This window comes from Osmerus mordax, chromosome 15 (assembly GCF_038355195.1).
Source record: "Osmerus mordax isolate fOsmMor3 chromosome 15, fOsmMor3.pri, whole genome shotgun sequence".
Lineage (NCBI taxonomy): Eukaryota > Metazoa > Chordata > Actinopteri > Osmeriformes > Osmeridae > Osmerus > Osmerus mordax.
Genome location: NC_090064.1, coordinates 1412087 through 1438677, shown reverse-complemented (window position 1 = coordinate 1438677; position 26591 = coordinate 1412087). Strand labels below are relative to the sequence as shown.

The 26591-nt window shown below is 44.4% G+C and overlaps 1 protein-coding gene and 1 pseudogene across 7 annotated transcripts in view; one reads left to right on the top strand and one right to left on the bottom strand.

Moving 5' to 3' along the window:
* The window catches only part of LOC136957947 (V-type proton ATPase 116 kDa subunit a 1-like), a 73234-nt pseudogene extending 51960 nt beyond the window's left edge, over window positions 1–21274 (bottom strand).
* The window catches only part of epb41l3a (erythrocyte membrane protein band 4.1-like 3a), a 60703-nt gene continuing 39553 nt past the window's right edge, over window positions 5442–26591 (top strand). For 6 of the 7 annotated variants that reach the window (XM_067251298.1, XM_067251300.1, XM_067251301.1 and 3 more), the window contains exon 1: window positions 24454–24523. The gene's annotated coding sequence lies outside the window, so the exon portion shown is untranslated. Of the gene's footprint in view, window positions 5555–24453; window positions 24524–26591 lie in introns of those variants that run through there. The other variant, XM_067251297.1, reaches the window with a different exon arrangement.

Below are 26591 nucleotides of genomic sequence, written 5' to 3'. Positions count from 1 at the left end.
CTTCGAGAAGATGGTGTCAATAGCATTGAGAGACCAGCTAATTAATTCCATGCTTCTAGTTTCGGAGAGTGATGATGAGAGAGTATCTTGAGACAAGACAAGACACAGACACAGCCAAGCAGGGAAGGTCAGGGAGGGGAGGATAGAAAAATGCGACCGCCTTCGTCAAGAGCAAGAGTAAGAGGCTACAGTATGATTTTGTCGGTAACGTCTCCTGTATCTAGCATAGGTACAGTAGAATACTAAATACGTTTCTAAACACATAAACATACTTTACTCAGCAAATGACTCTAGTTAGACTAGCTGTAGTCGGCTTTAGAAGGGAAGCTTCCGAAAAAATTGCCAGAAAACAAATAGCAGTCTGGCCTATTGCTAACGCCTGTCTAGATTATCTATTTTAAAGAACTGGAGAAAGGCAGGTGCTAGATACAGGATACGTTAGCATTGCTAATAACTGTTACCGACAAAATCATACTACAGCTTGCGGTTGTGATGAACGTAAGGTCGGAACGCACCTCTTTTCGGCAACAGCTTAATAGCAAATCCTGCTTTAGTTGTCCAGCTTTTCAAAACCGTCCTTGGTGAAATGATTCGCGCAAATGTGTCGAGGGTCGAACTGCACAGGGATCTTCTACGCTACGGTATAGACAAACATCAGCCATGCCCGTTTAGTCAATGTTAGCTAGACTCTAGCTCATCTGCTTTTTATTAACGCTGATTTGCAAGGAATGCAAGAACAGCTAGATAGCGAAAAAACCTAGACTGTAGGCATGTAAACTTGTTTAGCTTGCTAACGCAAGAGCATAGGTAGAATCTGTGATGATTTAGCCTAGTTTATTGGCAATGGGGCTAACGTTGTTTCATGTTTGTTACGTACGCCTCTTGGAGGAGGGAACGCAACGCCCCGCTGCTAGTAAGCCCCCCCTAGTGGAGTCAGAGAACGGGTGTGGGGTCGTAGGTGTGAGGAAAGGACACAAAGACTGTGGTACCGTTCACGGGGCTATTTATTTGCCAAAACACGGTACTATGGGGGAAAGGGCTGGACGGAACCAAAGCAAAGGAAGTAAATGAAATCACACCCCTATCTCACGCGCCAGTCGGCGCACTAAACAAAAATACAGGGGGGTGGTCCGCCCAGATCTTACCTAGTGTGCATAGACAAGGTTTCAGCTACGGGTAATGTATGCCCATGGGCCTCTTGCCTAAGCACTCCCAAGGTGCCTTCCCTTCCCCCTGGGAACAGAAAAGAATACAGGTTATGTCTGTCACACAGACTGATAACTGAAAATATGGTTGGCACAAAAGCAAAACGCGTAGCACAGTAACACAGTTCTCACCGAGAGCAACACAACAACAGACTAACACAGAACAACACAACCACAGACCACAGACCGCTCTCCCCTCTGTCACTTGGCAGGGACACGGAGCTTATATGCAGGGGTGGAGATTGAATCCAGATGCAATCAATGAGGGGGGGAGGAGCCAGAGCTCCTACTCTGGCTCCTCTGGATCCTACAAGGGAAACACAGACAACGCCAACAACATAGGATTGGGGAACGTAACAATGTTCCTGACTGTTTCATTCAAATAAATAACCAGTGTTGTTATGTAAATCTAAAATTCACAATGTTTGTCCAGATCTTTGTCAGGTTAGTTTTCAGCAAGATGTCTAGAGCTAGCTAACTGAAGCTGAGTTGAATCACGATATACAGTAGTTTGGTTGCTATAAGCTGTAACGTTCTACCCACCTAAGTCAATCCAGTTTGCTTCGACAACAGAAGTGGAAACAACTAACGTTATAATTTCAAATGATATCTAGTCAATCTGTTGAAAACAGTGTTGTGTAGACACAATAGATTTATTTGCGCGTTTTTATTTCAAGTCTCCACCTTCGGTGTTTCAGTGAGTGCTGTTGGCCGTGTTGTGTTTTTGCTCCCCAGCTTCACTCGTTGAAAACCAACCAATCAGCGCGCAGCTCATCTAAATATTAATGAGCATACCATAAAAGGAGAAAAGCTAGTGTTTTTCCCGGGAACATTTCAGAGGATCTATCAGGGGGCATAGAACAGCACCCGGGCCATTTTCAACCCAACCAATGTTACATACCCTATTCGGAGACCTTAAGGAACAGTGTGAAATACCCCAAAAACCCAGTCAATCACCCCTTTAAATTTTAGGGGACGCTGAGCTTCCCTTGCAGTCTTAAAGAAATCACCACTGATTGTAATAACGCTACATTGTAACACGCACCCCTAGCCAGCCACAATGTCAAATAAATTGGAACATGCAGTCTAGCGTGCACACACAAAGCCCAGCGAACACATATACAAACAATTTAATTATCAGGCTGTGGCCGCCTACTGAAAAGAACATAGGCTAGATAATCAGTGTGGGACTAGTTTAAGTCCACGTCTACTTTTTTGAAGGCAAAGTCACGAATCAAATCGTTGAAGTCAATTTGGCGAAGCAAGTCAAACTCGTTTGACATCACCTTCATGCGAAGCCACTGTTGTTTTGCATGCTTTGATACCGGCAACGACACGTGACGTTAGGAGAACGTGGACTTCACTACGGGTGGGTAAATGCATCAAAAATATGTATTATTAATTAATTTTTTTAATCTCCCGTGCCGGGGCCCCCTAGTGGCCGGGGCCCGGCGCAGCAGCCCCTCCTGCCGATTGCACAAACGCGGTCCTGTCCATCTCTAGCAGGCAGACTGAGGTCTGAATGCATTGAGCTGATCCTGACCAAAAGCAGCATCTTGGCACCAGGAAGAACAGTGTGCGAATTACGGGGGGGTTTGGGGGGTCTGACCCACCCGATTAAGGCTCGGACCCCCCAAAAGAGGTAAAAACCACAGGTCGGGGGGGTCGATACATTTCGTTCTTACCTCTAATCGTAAATATTGCAATATATTTACCATCAGAATCAGAATCAGAATGGGATTTATTCGCCATGAAAGTTTGCACAGACAAGGAATTTGCTTTGGCAGGAAGGTGCATACAATAAACATATACCTAAAATTTAAATATGTGGACTAACTATACTAAGGGTACATAGACTAGCAGTACTAAGTGGAATAAATATAAGTTGCCGTAAATTACAATATAAAAATACAAATATTACAAAAAATACAAATGTACAAGATACCATGTTGTGGTGCAGTGCAAAAAGCAGTGTGTTTTAAGCAGGAAGTCATTTGAGTCAGTGTGGTCCCTTGGCCTTGTTGAAGAGGCCAACAGCAGAGGGGAAGAAACTGTTTTTGTGGCGTGAGGTATTGGTCCTGATAGACCGCAGCCTTCTACCGGAGGGGAGTGACTGAAACAGGGAGTGTCCAGGGTGGGAGGAGTCGGCCACAATCTTCCTCGCTCGCCTCAGGGTCCTCGAGGTGTGCAGGTCCTCGAGGGTAGGCAGATTGCAGCCAATCACCTTCTCAGCAGTACGGATGATACGCTGCAGTCTGCTTTTGTCCTTGGCAGTGGCAGCAGCGTACCAGACGGTGATGGAGGAGGTGAGGATGGACTCAATGATGGCTGAGTAGAAGTGCACCATCATTGTCTTTGGCAGGTTGAACTTCTTCAGCTGCCGAAGGAAGTACATCCTCTGTTGTGCTTTCTTGATGAGGGAGCTGATGTTCAGTTCCCACTTGAGGTCCTGGGAGAGGATAGTGCCCAGGAAGCGGAAGGACTCCACAGTGTTGACTGGGGAGTCACACAGGGTGATGGGGGTGAGTGGGGCTGTGTTCCTCCTGAAGTCCACAACCATCTCCACTGTCTTAAGAGCATTGAGCTCTAAGTTGTTCTGGCTGCACCAGGTCACCAGGTTGGCCGCTTCCCACCTATAATCAGACTTGTCTCCACCAGAGATGAGCCCAATAAGCGTGGTGTCGTCCGCAAACTTCAGGAGCTTGACGGACGGATGACTGGAGGTGCAACTGTTGGTGTACAGGGAGAAGAGCAGAGGAGAAAGGACGCAGCCCTGAGGTGATCCGGTGCTGATGGACCGGGAGTCAGAGACTTGTGTTCCCAGCTTAACGCACTGCTTCCTGTCAGACAGGAAGTCTGTGATCCACCTGCAGGTGGAATCAGGCACGTTCAGCTGGGAGAGCTTGTCCTGAAGCAGGGCGGGGATGATGGTGTTGAAGGCAGAGCTGAAGTCCACAAACAGGATCCTGGCATAGGATGCTGGGGAGTCCAGGTGCTGTAGGGTGAAGTGGAGGGCCATGTTAACTGCATCGTCCACAGACCTGTTGGCTCTGTAGGCAAACTGCAGGGGGTCCAGTAGAGGGTCAGTGATGGATTTAAGGTGTGCCAGCACCAGGCGCTCAAAAGACTTCATTACCACAGAGGTCAGGGCGACGGGTCTGTAGTCATTATGTCCTGTTGGCCTTGGCTTTTTGGGCACAGGGATGATGGTGGAGGACTTGAGACAGGCTGGCACATGGCATGTCTCAAGGGAGGTGTTAAAGATGTGGGTAAACACCGGAGACAGCTGGTCAGCGCAGTGCTTGAGGGCATATTCATTCAGTAACAGGTTGGCGATACACAGAAATGTTGACTTTATGGCAGGGAATATCACACACAGTATTACACTGACTGCCATTTAGTCAAAATTCACTCAATAAACACAGCGCGAGTGACAAGTGCCCAATACAACTCAAGAAACAGCGCGAGTGACGAGGCAGTGTACACTGCTGGTTCAATCACCTCAGTGTAGCTACGTAGCGTTACGTTCCGCGTCGTGAGAAAGTTCAAGAAAGGCAAGTTATCTAATACCCCCAAAAAATCTGTCACGAATGTATTTGTAATGGCAATTAGCTGTATAATATTCACAAGAATGTTAATGATAGAAACATGTTAACCACCCACCAACTTAAAAGGTAGCTATCGCTAGCTCTGTATCAAGTAAGATAGCTTAATTTATCTGTCTCATTGGTTGTCAGAATCTGGAGAGATTTCCAACTACCGTATTTTGTGATGAACAGTCAGATATGTGCCTCTGGTAGTTTTGTAAAGATCAACTTTTTTATTTCAGAAAGAAATGACTACAATAGTGTTTGTAGTTTTAGTAGTGCGTGTGTGTGTGCCATTGCCGTTTGGTTGGGGCGGCGGCAGGGGTGAACGTCGTTCCGGAGGCGGGGGGGGGGGGGGGGGGCACTGAGTTGACCCCCCCGATTGTCATTGTATAATTCGCACACTGAGGGAGAAGACACGTGATTGAAAAAACAAATCCAAAAAACTATCTAGAGCCTGCTTTATACCCAGGAGCCCCACCGAGAGCAGAAAGAGCTCCCGGGTCGCTGCAGCCCTGGGGCCGGGCATTGGACTGTCTGGGCTGGATAACTGACAGAAACCTTAACCAATGGTGCCACGGAGGGCGTGAGGGGGCCGGGACAGAAATAGAGCGCTGCGTTCGGTTGTACTAACATCGTTTTCTCAAATCGGCGGTTTCCAAGCGCAGCGCTAAACTGGATTATATCATTTACTCTCTTTTTAGACTGTACCAAAATAACGGGTTTTCAATTTAGAGACAGGAGCTTTGGGTCGAAAACCAGGTAACAACGTTAAGAGGGGAACATTTTGTTTGTAATGGGACGGACCATAGAGAATAACTGTCCTCGTTTTGTTTTGATCTCAGTGATGATGACAGTCCAAACTGTCGTGATGGAGCTGTTGTCATCCATTGATAACTTTGTCCTGCCTCTTTGAATCCTGATAAATGTGCGTGTTTAGTTCCAAATTACTAAGTATTTTGGCTATTTTATTATAGTGCCAATTCTAAAAGCAACTGAGATTTCTCGTTTGTCTCCCTTATTTGCGTAGTTCAATCACTAGCTACTAGTTCCTCGTAAAAAAAAATTCTCACCATATTACGTTTTGATAATAGTAGATAGGGATTCTTTATCTTCAAGGCATACTGTCTTGTGTGTTGGTGTTATTTTGGAGACCAACATGAACATTCCTTTCATTGCCTACTGTATTAGAGGTGTCCATGTCTGTAATGGAGCCCCGGCGGCGGTAGGCTATATCCAATATATTAGATTTCAGACCCTCGACTGGCAGGAATGTTAATGATGTTGTCCGCGAGACTACAGATGGCTGGCCTCGTAGTCGGGGGCGCGTGCCACTGTCACCAACGTTGGCGCGCGAACTTTGCTGTCCTGTACAGTTTGGATTAGCGCACGGCAGAGGCATATATCTCAGTAGAAGTTTCTACATCTGATTTACTGCTGGTTTTATCTCCCTCTCTCTCCACCACTTTTGTTTCTATTATATACCTTTCTGTCCTCCCCCTCTCCCTCTCCTCTCTACCTCTCCCTTCTTCTTCTTCTCTTCACTCCATCATTCCTTCTGCTGGAAATATCTCTCCTGAATGGTGTGACCTATTGTGATGACCTGTCATGGTGAGTACCTCCAGCAGCCTGTCCTTACAACAGAGCTGTTTGGTTTGACCTATTTCCGTGTTGTTTAATCTGGTATCTCAGTGCTCCCTGCCACACACACACACACACACACAAATCAGTTGTGGATTACCCATCGGGCGATTACAATTGTGGAGACCATTGACATGATTTTGTCCCATACATGGCAGCGAGATGTTATTGTTTAGTTTGGTAACTTCCTGTGTGTACCAGTGTTCTTGTAGGCTTCCCCCTATTTGAGGAGGAAGATTAGGTACTGTTTTCCTCAGGAACCCCCCCCCCCCCACACACACACACACACACACACACAACTCCTCTGGACAGAAGTAGGTGACAGGGTTTGTTTGATTCGGCTCACTGAGCAGTTGGCCAGGAATGGGGTTTATGCAGCTGCACAGATTAGCTGTAATCCAGGACCAGAGATGATTGCTGCATTCAATGTTCCCTCTAAACTGCGTGCCTGCGCGGCCGCGCAGACCAGTTGAAGGACCCGGGCACTAGATTTTTCAAACCGTGCACAAAATAAAATCAATATTTTTTTAAATAATTATTTTAGAAAAACTATAAATGTTAAAGCTTTTAACAAAACGACGACCCTGGCGCTCAGCTCAAGCTTTGACTAGCAACAAAAATCAGGAAGTTTAGAACTACCTTTACAGGCGCACAAAAAAAGGGCAGTTTTACATTTAAACATGCATGGCTTGATGAAATCCTTCAAACGGACACAAGCGATGGTCCAGGTGGCTGGTGAAGCTTTCTGATATATTTAGCTACGAAGAAGCTAGCGGGGTTCTCTGCAAACTTTGCTCAGAGTAGGCCTATGGGTCTGCGCTCAGACAGATTTCTATTTGCTCAGTGCAGAATTGTTTTTGAGGGAACATTGGCTACATGGTAGGATTATGGTGCTGCAGTCACACTGTTATCTGTCTTCAGGGCTGGACTGGGACAAAAAATAGGCCCTGGCATTTTTGGCCCAGGTGGCCCGCACCCACTGTGATTGGTCAGACACATTCCCTGCAGACAGTCCTCTTAAAATATGCGTGCATTCTATGATATGAGTTGCCTAGTGTTCTGTGTTCATGTGATAGTTTTGGACCCTTTAAGAGGGGTCTCAAGACTTATCTGTTGATCTTACACTTAGAGTTATGATTTGTATATTTATGGTATTTTATAGTATTTTTTTATTATTATTGATATTTGATATTGTATTGCCATTATTGTTATTATACATTTTTCTTAATATTGGCTTAGCAACTATAAAAATAGTTTACTGTTAATTTTAACTATTGTAAGATTCATATTTTGTCGCTTTGGACAAAAGTGTCTGCTAAATACAATAACCACAACCCTTCCCAAAAGCTACAATAAAGCTGAGAGTAGTATATGCCCTGGAAAACAGCATCAATACAAGAGAAGCAGTGTACTCACTCACTTTTTATTGACGCTGTCAGGTCTTTATGGGCCGGACCTAATTATAATGGCGATTTGGCCCAAAAGTGTCGGCCCACCGGGCAAATGCCCGGTATGCCAGATGGCCAGTCCAGTCCAACCCTGTCTGTCTTATGTCTGTCTGACTATCTCTCTTCCCCGAAACTCTCACCGCTAGGTCTTCACACTCCATCTCTCCTGCAGCGCAGACCCTCTCTCTGTCTCTCCCATCCGCGTTGCTAGACAAAAAGTACTACTGGGACACATTCATTTAATGTACAGTTCAGGAACGTACATTTGATATAATCTTTGGAAGTTCCATCAATAGTTAATGCGAGCGCAAGGCACATCTTTTTGCCATAGCTTAAGCGCAAATACAGTTTTTTTTGTTTCATGTAGGCCAGGCTAATATAATACGCTGGACTCATGCTGTTATTATGTTTGAATCTAAATATGATGATGGGTAGGCCTAATATTTGAAACGTTCTTTTGTTTCGTAATGTTTTCTTAGCCTACCTCAATTCTGACTTGCGTGCCAACACCTGGATTTATGTGTGCGCACTGCAGTGGCTATCTCTCTAATAATGTCAGGAATCTGTGTGTGTGTGTACAAATTAGAGTGGGTTTAGTTTCCCACGATCAGTGTTGGGAAGGATAGGCCTACTTTCAAAACGTATTTCGTTACAGAATACATGCCCAAAAATTTATTTTTTAATGTAGCCTACACCGCTAATACTTGGATTACTTCCACATTGAATTGCATTTTATAAGTGCAGGAATGTATTGCTGTGTGGGTCGTGTATTGCATGCCGCACTATCTGATCAAAATGAGAGTTCTCTCTAAGTCAGAGCTCGCGCAAGAAGGTGGAACGTAAAGGCTGATTTATAGCCTACTTCTCCGTTTTCACAGAGACGGGAGACAGGGAACGTCTCCGATGTGGAATTCCCTCGGAGAGCCCCTCGGAGAGCTCTACGTGCACCTCCTTTTCCTATCCGTCCTATCCGTCCGTCCGTCATTTTACAGATACCCCTTGGCTGTGATTGGTCCGTATTAAGAACCGCTTGCGTCAGGGGCGGGGTTGCCGTGACCATAGATATATATAAAGAGTAGATGTCTCGTCCGCGTTGCCGGACAACGGAGTCGAACGTCCGCACATGGCGGCCATCTTGCTACAGTCAACTCGCTCACCCATAACGTTGTGTTGATGCTACATGTACTTTTTAAATGACCATAACTTGCTCAATTTTCAACCGATTTTTTTACGGTTTGGTTTGTTATCAACGTCAGAGATGTCGTTATGCCACTGCATACTTCTATTCTATAAAAAAAATCAAAAACATAATTATTAATAAGTATGCAGTGGCATAACGACATCTCTGACGTTGATAACAAACCAAACCGTAAAAAAATCGGTTGAAAATTGAGCAAGTTATGGTCATTTAAAAAGTACATGTAGCATCAACACAACGTTATGGGTGAGCGAGTTGACTGTAGCAAGATGGCCGCCATGTGCGGACGTTCTAGACTCCGCCATAAGACATCTAGTCTTTATATATATCTATGGCCGTGACCAACAAGACAAACTGAATCCTTTAACCGCCATTGCTGTAAGTTTTTACAATTCATATTTCAGCTAAACAGTACATGTAAATCAGCATCTGAATTAAAATGTGACGAGAAATGGGCAGTGTAGTTGCTGAAAATGTGCTTATTTTATTGATGAAACGGCTAATTTGTAAATTTGCTGTGACTTTTCGATAACCTAGCTAGCATCGCAGTACAGCGCCACCTACTCTTCTGGTGGTGAATTGTTTTCAGCACCCGCAGCCTTCGGAGTACTATAAATTCAACGAATCCGTCCGACTCCGTCTGTCCGTAACGGAGTCGAAGTAGTATAAATCGGCCTTTAACCAATAGCATTGCAGAAGGAAAGAAAGAGAGGCAATGACATGGGAGCGATAGATGTAGTTGTGTTCGTACAGTGTAGAAACCACCAGATAGAAGTTCTGGGAAATGCATGGAGTTGCCTTAATTGATTTAGAGTGAATAAACTCGTGAAGCAGATAAGTATCGTAATGTAATCCATTGATTTCAACAATGTAACTGTATTCTAAATACCAACTATTTAAATTGTAACTGTAACGGAATACAGTTACTCATAATTTGTATTCTGAATACGTAACATCGGTACATGTACTCCGTTACTCCCCAATACTGCTCACGATCACCTAAAACACTGGGAACTCTGTAAAGTCCATATTCAGCATGTGTTGTCTTTATAATCCAACGGAGTGCAGTGCCACGATTGACGTTGTTTGGATAAGCATTTAGACATAAAATAATGAACAACTTAATTTGCCGCCAATTTGGCTTGCTGTCTTCGTGTCCCAGCCCCTTCACTGTGGAAAATAGGGAAATTCTGTTTCGTTATTTAGAAGCGAATTCGCTTTGACAACCAATATTCAGCTGCTTTCAAAGGGGCTGGCTTATGGAACACTGTTTTAGTCTAAATTAAATAAATATGGCTATGAAATAAACCCTGAAATTAAAAAAAGATGCCAATAAATATAGCATCATATAATTATATAGCTGAATCAATTTACTACATAAATAAATACATTTACTTATTTAAAAATGACATTTTTGTAAAGACGACATTTTTTTATTTCATGGGACTTTTATTTCCTAATGCCACATTTATTTATTTTTTGAGAGTTTTGTTTCCGAACACCACATTTATTTCTGTGCTGTATTTATTTCCAATCCAACATGCAAAGGAGAAGGGCGTGGTTATCTTAAGACCCAAGCAGCTGCACAAGATCGAAGGCCACCTAGGGACACCTAGATTGGAGAGATGATGGAAGACATAGTCGTGTCAGAGATCGCATGCTGGCCTTAGTAGATAAAATTGATCAGCATAGCTTGTAAGGGGATATCATCTTGGCACACATTGAATATTTTTTTGAGGAACTTGGGCGGATAAGTGCTCTACAGAACATAGACATTGATTATGAAGTCTTAAATAGTTTGAAACGTAGCCAGCACCGTGTTCAGTATAGATCAGTGAATTTTGGTAAATAAATGAATGTGTGATGTCAAAACTGCCTGCACATTGCAAATATACAAGCGCTGTGTGGTGAATTAGGCCTACAATTATGACAACTGGCTCAACCATTGTGCATGTAATGACTTCTGTTATGAACTAAATGTTTAGATGTTTGTGGTGGTAAGACAATTGAACAGAGAACCAATATAGTACATTTTGATCAACATAGCCTAACTCATTTATAACGTAGCAACAGATAAATGAAGGCTACATAATAATTTGCATGAATGTAAGCTGCAATTGGCAATCTGACTAGTATAGATGTGGAGGTTGAACAAGTTGGCCTACTTGAGAGATGACAGAGAATTTAAATTGTGATCTGAGAACTGAAGCTTAGCGCAAGTTCAGTCAGGCAAGACCGAACCCTGCACTCGGGCACACAAGATAAGATTTCACTATTCGCTCCCTTTGCTAAGAACGCTCTCTCCTTTCCCTCTTTCTCATGTCGGGATGTCATCTGGGTTCAGTAGGCAATCGTTTAGCCGCTCTCTTCTATCAATTAGCGGTGACAGAACTTTCCCCGCCTGCCAGCCTATCATAATGATGCCGTGCCTTTTAAATACGTGTTTCCCCTCATTTAGTTTGTCCAAGCTACCAAAGTGTGCAAACCTCCCCGTCGCCACCCGGTGACTACGTTCCGGCTGCTCTGGCTGGGTCGTCGCCACCACCCCCAGTGTCTGGACTCCGTGGGGGAGTCCTCTTCAGATACTCGGCAGACGCCCTTTGATCATTCCCCATGGGGTCTAAGCTACAAACTCTTGTAGTACATTTATCATTCTGTAAATAAACATGACTTTACTCATCAAGGTCTTTCCTGATTGAAATATAGGTACCAAAACCACTGAGAAGAACTGTCATCACCAGTTGCATCACGGGCACTGCACTATCTATCTATAATTCCAGAAATCTGTATGTGGCACTGACATAATCATGGGCACAATGAATCTATAGTTCAAGGAATCTGTATTTGTGTGTTTCACTGACATCTTAATCACTGACTGCATCATGGGCACTGTGCACTAGTTATAGCAAGCACAGAAGAGCACACGGACATGGAATTCTGCAGGGTATATTGTGGCCAATCGTTTTTCCATCACATTTCGCAATTGGCAAGGCATATATTCGAGCCCTGCGCTACCAATAGACGCTTGGTAATTCGCGAGACACCTACAAGTGTTTTCGTTCCCCAATTCCCATCACAAAATCGGCAAAGGGGAGACAGATGATACGCGAAGGAGGTGAAAGGAAGGGCCACCATTAAACATATTTCAAAGTAAGAAATGCAGCCTGAAGGTTGGCTGCAGTCTGGCTTGCGCTACACGTTTGCGCCAGACTGTAAAAGACTGGATGGTAGCTCTGAAAAGTGAAGCAAAAAAATCTCAATCGCCCCCTAATGGCTGGCTGCAGTACAGGTCATACGTCCAGCCCTTCCATGTTAGCGGATGGGACACGAGACAAACAAAAAAATAAAAGTGCACGTCAATTTTTTTTTCTCCTAAAGATGGTTTCTGTCACGTAAGGTAGCTCTTATCCTGCTGATGTCTGTTCAAGTAGTCATTTTTCTCATCAGTTTGTTTTCAATTAGTTTTTGACGGTCTGGCGAGTGTATGGGTGGGACCTCGATACAGCAGCTCCAACACTCGATCACTACTGCGCAGACTCTAGCTCCCGTACGTTTGTGTTTTGTATTGTATTGTATTCATACGTTAAGACACACCAGGCCCAGATGTACACTCAGACCTCCTCACCTCCAGCAACAAAAAAACAAGGGAATGCCGAGGATGGCAGACTGAAAGACACAGGCATGTTTTCTGGAAAAATCCAATAAGAGCTCATATACATGACACCTTCATAAAATCCACCAATCGTATTCCCCGATATTCAAGGCGAGTAAAGTAGGAAGTAAACATTCACGTGCATTTTGGTGAGCCGGTATATTGTCAGTGGTTGACTGGGCTTCAACAGTGATGGGCAAGCTACTTGATATGTGTAGTGAGCTAAGCTACTAGCTACTCTACAATAAATTCAGCTTCACTACACAGAAGCTACCACTCATAAAAATGTAGCAAGCTAAGTTATAAAAATCTGTAAAAAGTAGCTTGATACATTAGTAGCTACTTTCAGTTAAACAAACTGCGTGCCAAGTCAATGCAATTTTAGTGATCAACACAATGTCAGTCAGATAAACGCTAAAATATGTTTAGATTTATTTATTGGCCAGCAATCGCCTAATACACAAAAAACAAATGCATGAGTTTACAAATGTCTCCGACCTCTGTTTAGGAAAACAATCGTTACTACCACTACCATCATACAGCCTTATTATCCATCATTAAGTCACATAGATTGAATAACAGTCTTCTAAATAAGAGTTGGTGTGAGGTGAGTGTGTGTATGCGTGTGTGGGGGGTGGAAGCCTGGGCCCTCAACTTTTTCACAACAGGTGTTTGTTTACACGACACAAGAGAAGCTTCTCAAAATTAGCATCAGAAAGGCGGTTTCTCTTTGGACGGAAAATGTCGCTTCCTACACTAAAGAGTCTTTCAGAGGCAGCACTTGATGGAACTCCTGTGTTGTATTTGAGGAAGATCTTCATCAATGGCAGGTTTTGGAATGCACTGACAAGTTTGGTTTCAGATGACTGCAAGAAGATCTCCACCTCATTCTGAACTGTTGTCGATTTCAGAGATGGGAAGTACCCTGTTACTTCATCACCATTATCACTTGGGTCTTCATGCTCTGTCTCCATGTGATCTGAAGACTTGAGTTTGTAACCGGTTCACTTCCACTTTTAGGTTTGACACCGCATGCGTTTTCTTTTCAGAAGGGATGTAGGTCAGCCTGAACATTGGATGAGCTGCAGAGGCTATGAGCAACCTGTGATCTTGAAAAATATATTCAAACCTCTTTTTAACCCCATCGATGATGGCATTTACCAGTGGGTTACAGTGATGTAGGTGGATCCCATGCTTCATCTGCTCCATCTTTTCAAGGAGAACTGAGATCGTTGGCACCAGCACTCCTGTGTAGGCCATTTTGTCAGACTGTAGGACATCAAGGGCCTTGGCTAGGGGCATCATCACCTGATATAGACACAAAAAAATAAGAAAGTGTAAAAGTTCATATTAATATTATTTTTATTAACCTGGAAGACTACTACTGTTGTTGCATTTATGTTGATATGGATATGTGGCACATACGTAGTGAATATCAAAATATATTTACCTGGACATACTCCTGTATGAAGGTTAGTTCTGCAGCTTCTTGTTCTTGTGTCAGTATACAAGTATTCAAGCACTCCATGGCATGGTAAGTGGAGTTCCACCGGGTTGACACGGGCACTATCAGTTGGCGACCTAACTTTTCTTTAATGGTATCGCTTTATGGAACAGGCCTCAGCCAGAAAGGAATATTATCAACATCTCCAGATGAAACACTACCGCAGCCGCAGGTAGCTAGCAGCAGCACGTCTTCACCAGCAACAAACAATAAATATAGGCTACTTGCTTAGCCTACTTATTGGCAAGAATAAATGTTTTCCTTTCCTCCATTGATTGTGTGTTATTTCGGCGATGCTATCCTTGGTGCTGAACTATCAGAAGACTAGTGCTGTCTTTGGTTTTGAACAATGACAAATGTGTGGCGGCCTGCAGAAACCCTTCACATTGTGAACATTTGGGTCTTTCTGGGTATTATACATATTTGGAAACTACAAACTATCCTGAATACAAATCTGTTTTAATCACTCAGATATCTTTATCACAACTGAAGTTACATAATTTTTAAGTTGACCTGTGTCAATAAAGTGATAAGCGAGAAAATTGCATTCCACTCCGTTTCATTCTCTGTGGCGAATATGGAAAGGAAATCCTTTTGTTCGTAATCACGTTGTGAATGTAAATGTCAGTTTAAGTATAGGCTACGTTAATAACTTCTCAGCAAGTTATTTTTAAGTTTAACAGCCTGACTTCATTGATCAGTTGTTTGGGGCTGCTGCAGCACTCAAACGAGCAAGCAAACTGAGCATTTGATTTGAAATGGCTTGGAAATCTTGCTAGCTGACATGTCCAAAAAACTTTGAAATGAACAGTTTTTCAGAAGCTATACTTTTTTTTTTACATTACAATGAAATTTAGGGTGTTAACTATAGAAAACATAAAAAAATCTACATTTTGACAGAAAACAATTTTCGATCTTTTATGGCTTATAGCCAACAATGAGCGGCCGCGACATCCGACGGGTTTCCGCAGGACGCCACACAAATAGGCTGCTATTGTGCTTTTGATATTTATTTATTTCTCTCACATTGGTGAATATAGGCTATATTTAAAGGTAGACAGCAATGTATAAGATAGGATGGAGATACATTTTGAGTGGATTTAGGGGAGGGGCCTCGAGCTCCGACTTTGCGGGGGGCCTCTGAAAAGTCCCGGCCGCCACTGAAAGCAAGAGGTGAGGAAGAAGGAGTAGGACAAGCCAGAGCTGAGGAGAAGGTCTCAGGAGATCAAGAATCCACAGAACAATGCTTCACAATTCCTTTTATACCCAAGAACAACTACAATCACACCACAATCTTGACCCTTACTTATCAACATGACTAGCAATGCTACAGTAAGTTACACAATGATGTGTGAGAGCCATCAAGTTGAGACTCCATCTGGTAACTCCATATTTTACCATATGAGAGGTAGGCAGGTTGATAGCCTTACAAGATCAGCCTTTCTTCTGCCCTAAGTACACCATCTCTTGGTCAAAATAGAAATTCAGAAAATTCAACAATTAATATTCATATAGGTTATTGTTCCTACTATTAACATCACCTGTGACCATGCATCCTCCTGTGGTGTTCCAGTAAATCTTTTTCAAGATTAGCTTTTATTCTTCTACCCTAAATAGGCCTACACATCTCTTGGTCAGTTTTTGGTACTTTCTTCATGAGGTGCAGTTTGTACAACTCATTTACTTGTAACTGGGAATACATGAGATTACATTACATTTCACAATTCCACATGTACAATTCACCTGCCATTAAAGGAACATCTCACTGTATACAGCATCCATGCCCTGTTGTCAGAATGTGCAAATTGTTTTTATATCCATTATTCTCATAATGTCAGTGTAACTGACAATTCCACACAAGCCTGTAAATAAAAGTACATGGAGAGAGAACTACCAGTAGCTACCATACATAATTCTCTGCATCCATTTCTGCGGCAGCAGTCATTAATGTCTCTTCGTCATCTTAATCATCATGGATGATTCCTTTGATGAAATGCATTCTGTTGAGGAAAACTGCTACTACAAGTTGAAATAGGCACCAATTGATATTTAGACTTTGTATCATGTCGAATATGATTAAAACCATGGTGACGTCGAGGCTACAATCACAAGCGTATAGCCTATAAGCAAAATATGCATTACCTGTTCGTAGTATGTTTTTATATGTAATATAACATTGAACATGCTATTTTATTAAGTCCACCACTTTTTCTCCTCTAATATTAAAGATCCTGTAAAGTGGAATTAAAAACGAGTTTCAAGTTCACCACACCACAGAATAATGTGTTATTAACTACCCATCCAAATTCGAATGAAAAAAACCCCAGACAAGTATGTTCAATTAGGCTTTGAAATCGTAAGAAAATCAGCAGTCTTCTCTGTTCGGGACTGGGGGGGCGTGTTGCCTGAAGGAGCTGAAGCTCGGCCCCCTCGCTGGAAGGCGCCACCTCTCTCAAGTAAGCTACCTACGACCCAGCCTAGCCTAATATCAAGTTAGCGGTTTGCACTAATTATAGCAGAGATACCTCTGGAAAAGTTATCTAGTATAATTATAACAAGCACACAGAACTGAGTGATGAACTGCTGGCGGCGGTGGATGGTCCAGGTGCGACCGGAGGATGAACGGCCGGGGGGGCGATGCTCGGTACGGCTTCGCGCTGCAAGAGAAGCCGTGTGTTGGTGAACCCCGTCTGTCTCTGGTCCATGTTAAAACTGTCCGCCGTGAAATGGTCAGTGGGGCAGAGACTGCTGTTGGAGTTTATCCGAAGCTTTCCATGAGCGTGGCTCTTCACAAAATCTATCAACCTATTTTTCCTTTCATTATCAACTTAAATGGCGTTGCAGCGCAGCTGGAGTTCTTGCATCCAGGGAAGATGCAGTTGCGGGTGGTGGGAGACATCCTGAAGCTAGCTAGCTAGCTGATGTAAGCTACAATAACAGTACAGCAGGAGGAGCCATTCAGTGATCTGACGTAGATGGGGCGAAATTACGTAGATAGGGCATTGTTTGGCTCCGCCCATTAAAACCTGATCTGAAAACGGAAGAGAAACTGTTCTTCGGTCTAAACTCCACATTTCAGTGCGACAAAGTTTTAGCGCTTTGCACATGCTTTCAGGAACTAATTTTACACGTATATAATGTACTTAGATGCAAAACATGGAATTTACTTTACAGGATCCTTAACGGACAGTGGGGTTAAAAGTTGAATGTATGGACTGGCTATTGCATTCAAATACTCGGCAGCAATTGTCTCCCACGCCAATTGTATAGGCTACGCTGCTACAGCCGTGTTGCTTTTTTCCGGAATATGTGCTCAGATTGACCATAAACACAAAATAAAACTTATATCTAAAGTGTGGTGAAGTAGGACAACATTCTTTGTCGTCGGGTGCCATGGTGAATCCTAGTATCGGAGCTCCATAGATGTTGGCTTTTGGTAGTATTTGTAAAAGGAAATGGAAATAAAGGCAGGGTGCTTAGCACTCGTCGGAAATCTCTCTGTGTTTATTTGTTAAGTTACAATCACTTAACTGGTGTCAGAAGTACTTCAGTTACTAAGTCGGGTTCACATGAGACGCGGTTTCGCCGACTTAACTGGAGGGAACTCACGTGAATTTTAGTCAAGTCAGTAAGTCTGAAGTTTAGCTAGCTTGCAACGCTAACGTGACTCGTAGTTCACATTCGCGGCAGACGAGAAGGAAAGAAAATGGAGCGATTCCAGATTCCCCCACCACCCAAGTTTGATTTCACAAAACCAGAAGAGTGGCCCAAATGGATACGAAGGTTTGAGAGATTTAGGGTCTAGAGCTACAGCCGGATGAAAACCAGGTGAACATGTTAATTTATACTATGGGGGACGAGAAGGAAGATATTGTGACTTAACTTCACATGACGGAAGAAGAGGCAAACGCTTACAACACTGTCATAGATGAGCTAGAGAGACATTTCGTGGTGAGGAGAAACATTATTTTTGAGCGGGCCAAATTCAATCAGAGACAGCAGGAACAAGGGGAGACAGTGGTAGTTTTATCACTGCACTTCACTGCTTGTCAGGGCACTGCGGCTACGGACAGCTACACTACCAGGGTTGCCAGGTCTGTGTGACAAAACCAGCCCAATGGCCAATCAAAAACCAGCCCAATATCAGAACTCAAAATATGCCCCTGCCAAACCATATACACTGCTTTTAAAGTCCAACAGCATTGCTATCATTGCCAAATGTATTGTAATATCTACAAATTAACACCAAATGTTTAGTATGCCAGCATTAACAGTTTTCAGGAGGTTTTCTCAGGAGACTGAGAGCATTAGGCATGTGTGCATACGCACAGCAGTGCGTGTGTGTATGTGGGCGTGTCCCATGTCCATGTGTGTACATGCTGATCTGGAGTCATGTTGTATTTCAGAAGGGGCAGTTCCCAGAGCTAGAGAGATCAAAGAGAGTGCTGCAGGGTCCAGGTCTGACACCTATCACAGTGAAGGGGAAGTTCACAGCTACTATGAGAACAGACAGTAAAAGTACCACACAGGAAGTGTATGTAGTCCCGGGTCTGAAGTTTAGTCTACTGGGACGTCCAGCTATCCAGGCATTAGGGCTAGAGTAGATACAGTGGTGCTGGACTCAGTCGAGAGTCAAGGAACAGTTCCCCGCACTGTTCAAAGGGCTAGGAAAGATGGAGGGTGAATACAGAATAGAGCTTAAAGCAGACGCCCAACCATTCTCCATATCAACCCCACGACGAATCCCACTGCCTCTCATGTCTAAAGTAAAAAATGAACTTGCGCGCATGGAAGAGATGGGGGTGATCTCAAGGGTTGAACAACCTACAGACTGGTGTGCTGGGATGGTCACTGTACCAAAGCCAGACAAAGATGAGGTGCGCATCTGCGTGGATCTGACCAAATTGAATGAGTCAGTCAAGAGGGAAAGACACATGCTCCCGTCAGTCGAACACACGCTCGGACAGCCAGAAGGCGCCAAAGTTTTCTCAAAAATCGAAACGCAAACTCAGGGTTTTGGCAGATTCCCCTTGACAAGGAGTCTGACCTGCTCACAACATTCCTCACTCCCTTTGGGAGGTTTTGTTTTAATCGCCTCTGCTTCGTCATATCCTCAGCACCGGAACACTACCAGAAGAGAATGTCCCAGATACTGGAGGGACTCCAGTATCTGTCTCTATTCTGTCAGAATAGAGACAGCCACTCTGGGACCTGTTAAAGAAGCAAAACGTGTTTCAGTGGGGGCATGATCAACAAAGAGAATTTGACAGCATCAAAGAGGAGCTGAGCACACCTCCAGGGCTGGCGCTCTACAGCACAAAAGCGGAAACGGTTGTCTCAGCTGACGCGTCATCATTTGGACTGGGAGCGGTGCTACTCCAGAGGCAGGAGGATGGCCACCTTAAGCCAGTTGTATATAGCTCTAGAGCACTCACAGATACTGAGAAGAGGTACGCACAAATAGAGAAAGAGGCTTTGGCAATCACATGGGCGTGCTAGCGCTTCTCAGACTTCCTGGTGGGCATCACGTTCCACGTTGAAACAGAACACAAGCCTCTGGTTCCGTTACTAGGCTCCAAAAACCTGGATAAGCTCCCACCACGCATTCAGAGACTCAGAATGAGACTGATGGCTTTCTGCTTCTCCATCTCACATGTGGCCACCAAGAAGTTGGCCACGGCAGATGTGCTGTCAAGGGCGCCATTGCGAGACAGAGGGCAGCCAGAGCAGGAAGAGGAAGTCGACCTGTATGTACACATGATAATGTCAACCCTACCAGCTACAGAAAAGAGAAAAATAAGGGAATACCAAGAACTGGACGAAATCCTGAGCCAAGTAAAAAAATACTGAACTGAGGGCTGGCCAGACAGATCCACAATAGACAGAGCTTACCTACCGTATGCACATTTCGAGGATGAGCTATCAGTGGAAAACGGCTTATTACTGAAGGGATGTAGGCTAGTTATTCCCAAGCTGCTACAGACAGACATCCTTCAGAAACTGCACGCAGGACACCAAGGTATAGCAAAGTGTCGTGAAAGAGCCAAACAATCTGTCTGGTGGCCGGGACTGTGTACACAGCTTCAGAAAATGGTTGAGGGCTGCGACACGTGTGCAAAAGAAAGAATCAACCCCAAAAAGCCACTGCTGCCCACAGAATTCCCTGATAGACCATGGGCAAAGGTGGGTGCTGACTTGTTTCAGTGGAACAATAACCAGTACCTTTTGGTGGTAGACTACTTTTCCCGTTTCATTGAGGTAGCTAAACTCACATCAACAACCTCATTAGCAGTAGTGGAACATTGCAAGTCTATCTTCGCCCGGCACGGCATACCGTCCGAGGTCATGACAGATAATGGACTGTTCTCGTCTGAATACTTCACTCAGTTTGCAACACAGTGGGGGTTCACACACGTTACGTCCAGCCCCAGATATGCTTAGAGCAATGGAGAGGCAGAGCGTGCTGTGCGGACAGTTAAAGGTCTCCTACAGAAAGGAAAAGACCCGTATCTGGCACTCATGGCTTACAGGGCCACACCACTCGCCAACGGGTACAGTCCAGCACAGCTGTCTATGGGCCGGCAGCTCAGGACAACAGTTCCGGTCACTCTGTCATCTCTCAACCCAGGCTGGATGGACATAACCAAATTTTGGTGGAAAAAAGAGGTGGAACAGAGGAAAAGACAGAGAATGAGCTGGTACTTTAATAAAAGACACAGAGCTCATCATCTCAAAAGTCTGACACCAGGCGACCATGTCTGGGTAAAGGACACAAAGGAGAAGGGGACAGTGATAAGACAGGCGGAAGCACCAAGGTCATACATCACTGACACTCCCAGAGGGAATCTGCGCCGCAACGGAAACCACCTCGTCTCTACGCCAGTGGCGCCGGCAGTGCAAGCCATCCTGCCAGACCATCCTACCAGACCATCCCACCAGACCATCTTACCAGAGCCAGAGCAACTTACTGGTCAGCCAGTGGGGCCAGGTCATGCAGAGCAGGGCTCAGTTCAACCATGCAGTCCTGAGCCTCCAGCATGCTACCCTGTAAGAGAGAGACAGCCTCCAGGGTACCTGAAGGACTTTGTGGCTAAATAGTAGGTACCCCTGGTGAAACTGAGTGATTTCTACGGGGCAGAATAAACCCCCACACTCAGTAGAAGGATTGGGCAGTCTACCCCACCTTCTTAGTTCAGATTTTCAGTTAATGTGCAAATGCTTATTGTTCTTAAGACACAGTTGGGTATTACTCTACAGTTAACTTGTGATATAGTCGGTTACAGTACAGAAGTGCTAGTTTAATCTGTCATATATCAGTACAACGGATCTTAAAAAGGGGGATGTAGTGTTAACCCTTGTGTTATATTCGGGTCATTCTGACCCATCAGTCATTATGACCCACCGTCGTATTGCGACAAATTTACAGCACGAGGGTTAAAGGCTTTGATATGACAGGATGTGATATAGCCTAGGGGGAGGGTCTGTAAAAGGAAATGGGAAATGGAAATAAAGGCATGGTGCTTTGCACTCGTCGGAAATCTCTCTCTGTGTTTATTTGTTAAGTTAGAATCACTTAACTCTACAGTATTCATGCACGCGCTAAACTCAGAGTTGCCGTACTCCGAGTTGAATTTATTAATTCATATCAGCTGGTCTGGAACCGAGTTTTCTGAAATTCCCATTTCAAAGTAACTCAACTCAGAGTTCAGGGTTAGGATCAGAGTTTGTTGAACCCTCTACCTGGAATACCCCCCTGGTTACCTTACAGCATAACAACATTTCAGTCAAGAAAATCACGTATTAGATTTGAGCATTTATTGTTACATGACATGGACATGTAGATTTGACTTTGGCGGAGTGGATGATCTAAGGGAAGCACTCCCTGCCTCCTCGATGCAACACATACATACATGACATATGAGGCAGGGAGCAATAGAGATAAAATCCCCCTGATGGATAGAACACACAGACAGCATGGGGGAGAAGGGGATGGCGGAGGGTGGCAGCAGCACTGATCATACAACAACCAGGGTGAGTGTGTGCGTATCCACGCGTCTTATCGGACGTGGCCCAATGAATATGCGCTGCTAACGTGGGTGTAGTAGTGGGCAGAGGAAAGGTGGACGCCTTACGTCCCCGAATGACTGACGCGCGCTGCCTGATATGAATAAAATACAAAACACAAACATACAATACAAATTAAACATACAGATCAAGGAATAAGATGTCAGGTGGCTGAGCGGTTAGGGAATCAGGCTATTAATCAGAAGGTTGCCGGTTCAATTCCGGCCATGCTAAATGACGTTGTGTCCTTGGGCAAGGCACTTCACTCTACTTACTTCGGGGAGAATGTCCCTGTACTTACTGTAAGTCGCTCTGGATAAGAGTGTCTGCTAAATGACTAAATGTATGTGGGAAGTTTTGCCCATTCATCCGGATGAGATATATAAGTATATCAGGCTCACCAATGGTTTACATCTTGTGGTGAACCCTCTGTATTCATGCTGGTGAAGTCTTCTCTTGATTGTTGACTTTGACACAGATACGCCTACCTCCTGGAGAGTGTTCTTGATCTGGCCAACTGTTGTGAAGGGGTTTTTCTTCACCAGGGAAATAATTCTTCTGTCATCCACCACAGTTGTTTTCCGTGGTCTACCGGGTCTTTTGGTGTTGCTGAGCTCACCAGTGCGTTCTTTCTTTTTAAGAAGGTACCAAACTGTAAATTTGGCCACACCTAATGTTTCTGCTATCTCTCTGATGGGTTTGTTTTGATTTTTCAGCCTAATGATGGCTTGCTTCACTGATAGTGACAGCTCTTTGGACTTCATATTGAGAGTTGACAGCAACAGATTCCAAACACAAATACCACACTTGAAATGAACTCAACCTTTTATCTGCTCCTTGTAAATGAAATAATGAGGGAATAACACACACCTGGCCATGGAACAGCTGAGCAGCCAACTGTCCAATTACTTTGGGTCCCTTAAAACCCTTGTGTTATCTTCGGGTCATTCTGACCCATCAGTCATTGTGACCCACCGTCGTATTGCGACAACTTTACCACATACAAAAACAAAGTGAAGCATTTTCTTTTAACTGTCGGGCTGTCTCAGACCCCCCACATTGCGAAGGTTAAAAGAAAATGCTATTTATTTGTTTTTGTATTGGGTAAAATTGGGTAAACACAACAATGGTTCGTTGTGAACCTTTGGGCACATATAAAAGTTGTTGAAATTCCTACACCGTTCACCTGATTTGGATGTAAATGCCCTCAGATTAAAGCTGAAAGTCTGCACTTAAAGCACATTTTGATTGTTTCATTTCAAATCCATTGTGGTGGTGTACAGAGCCAAAATGATGAAAATTGTGTCAATGTCCAAATATTTATGGACCTAACTGTATATTTATGGACCTAACTGTATATAGGTCAGGGTACATTGGCCACAATATACCCTGAACCTGCAGGCACGCATCAGTTTGTGTTTTAGGTGAAACTGCGTTGATTTTATGGGCGTTGATTGGGATACTGCATTTCTTTTTCCGGGATTATCAATCTAAAATGAATGCACTGACTAATTAAGTGGGCCTAAATAGAAAAAAACTGTAAAAGTGGTGGCGCCCCTGGTCTCTCCTCTTCTTTCCCCTCCTCCTCTGCCCACCCCTTTTCTCCTCTCTCCTCCTCCTCTCCCCTTTTCTCCCCTCCCCTTTTCTCCCCTCCCCCCTTTCCTCCCTTACCATCCCCTTCTCTCCTCTTCTCTCATCTCCCCTTCCATCCCCTCCCTTTCCCCTCCTGGGACTAATGAACGATGCTGTGTCACCTTAGCTCTGAGATGGTCAGCCCAGCACAGTGCTACACGCTAGGCAGTCTGGGAGCTGGAGTTCATCTAGAATCAGAGTTGTTTCTCTCCCTTGAAGGAGACACTGGAATAGGATCCATTGGGAAGATGAACACTTTTATCTCATGAAAACAAGTTAGAATCATGTGAGAATGTACAGAATCCTTAACCAAACACACACACAGAGCTGCAAAGAGCTGTCTTCATCCTGAACGCCAGGTAGGCCTTTTCTGTGTGAGCGTGTCAGGGTGTGTGTGTAAGAGGGAGGGAAAGAGATGTCCTATTTAGGCATGCAAGGGGCTTCCATTCCCAGAATGCCGTGTGCTGCCCGGATTGCGCAAGTTTGGCTGAAGAAGCACAGGATGTCATAACGGAACACACTGTAGCACACCGGAGCCAGCTGCCAAACCGAGGCACTGCAGACCTACCGACACGGAGCAAAGGGCATACCGGTAAACACTTCAAATGCGGATATCTGGGGGCTGAGGAATATGTTGCTGCCAGCGTTCGTTCAGTTATAAGACTGAGAAGAGTTTCTCATCGTGTGTCTCATCAGACAGATGTGACTTGAAGGACAGGCGCCGCATCGTTCATCCTCCAGCGCATCACTAAAATACTTAGCCAGTGTTCCGTTACATTGAAACCTTCTAGACTGGCAGGGCTTCTAATATTGGAGGTTTGTAACAGGCTGGGAAATGTGAGGAATCCCATGAGTGGATCATGTTGCTTCTTCGTGAATAAAACGGTACAGCCCTGTTATGGAAATATCATATCTCGTGCGAGCATGACTGCTGAAAAGTGTCTCATCATTGCGCAGACTATGACCGAAGTCAAAAAGTTGTTCCGTTAGATTTGAAATTTGACGCCGTCTCTGCGTTTTACCTATGCGGTGACCTGATAATTGTCGTTTTTTAATGTATTGGCATCGTCTGGTCAGTCGATATATTTGTAATTTGATTTGTTGGGCCCAAGTTCCCGTGTCTCGGTTTTCGGGATGTGTTTCTGCAATGCGGTGGGTGTGGCCTGGCTGTCCTCACCGGCGGAGGCTGACAGAGCGGAGCATGACAGAATATGGTCTCTGCGGGCTGGTCGCTCTCGTTTAATCAAAAGAACAGTCTTGTCAGCGCGTCATACCCGAGAGAGAACGCGCATACTACCGACACAGGTGGAGCCACTTATATTAGGCAGTTGAGGAGGAAGGCTCTGTGAGTGAATACGTGTTGGAGTGAAGACCTGAGTAGGTTGCTGAGGTGAGGCTGGCTAGATCATCAGACTGAACGCAGTGCAGCGCTCCGTGACTGACTTGCTCAGGTCTTGTCAGCTCCTGTATGGGTTAGAGGCTGCCTGTCTGGGGGTTAGAGGCTGCATGTCAGTGGCGATTTTAGACCCTTTTTATGGGTGTTCAAGCACCCCTAAATTTCATCTCAGCACCCCTAAAAATAATAATAATAAAAAATAAAAGTATTATTGTTCATTATCACTGGATGCTGGTAGTTCATGAAAGGGACATCCTTAGTTTTTTCATTCATTCAATATTTTGCAGAAAAAATACATAAATGAATTAATTGTTATCCAGTGAAATTAGAGCTTATATTAGCAAGGGGGTTTAGCAATTTTGCAAGGCACTGTATTCAAGTTACATTCTCATTGAGGGCTGAGCACCCCTAAAGGTCTGATCCTAGAATCGCCCCTGCTGCATTTGTTAGGGTTAGAGGCTCATTGTGCGAGGTTTAGAGGCTCCATGTGTGAGGTTTAGAAGCTGCATGTGTGAGGTTTAGAGGCTGCATGTGTGAGGTTGAGGGGCTGCATGTGTGAGGTTTAGAGGCTGTTTAGGGTCCCAGGCAGGTGCTCATCTGTTTGGCTAGCTGTCTTGGTGCCACCCAATCAGAGAGCAGAGAGGAGCCACCTGATTAGCATAATGGTGCAGCTGCAGTGTCATCACCATGGGGGTGGCTGGGTGACACGCCCAAGCCAACATCCGCTACATCCTGATGTGCTTCTGTAGGTGCTGGATGGGCTCTGGTGCTCTAGGCTGAGGTACAGCCTGACGTTGCAGAATCTCCACATACGTCTCAGGTTGCAGAAAATCCCAATGTAAGCAAAAAAGAACCTCCTTGACCGTTCCAGAGAGACAGGGAAACATAAAAAAACCCAGGCATCACCCTCCAGCCAACTCATTTAGGGAGAAGGGATTACTGGTAGGAAGCACCCTGTTCCCGTGCTTGGAGAATCCTGACCTTGCCTGTGGAATATCTGGGTCCTTTGCGTCAGTGCCTTACAAAGGAGGAATGTAGCCTCTATCTGAGAAGAGGATGTAGAGGATCTGACTGGAGGACCTAGTGCAGCTCATTTCCTGTCTGTCCGCTGTGCCACAATAAAATTAGATGAGTCTCCATAAGCTTTAATCTTCACCCCCCTTTCTTTTTTTAATCTGTATTATACTCTCTCTTGCTCTCATCTCTCAGGGTCCAGGGCAAGGTTATAGGATGGTGTTAAGAGAGAGAAACATTAGCCAATGAC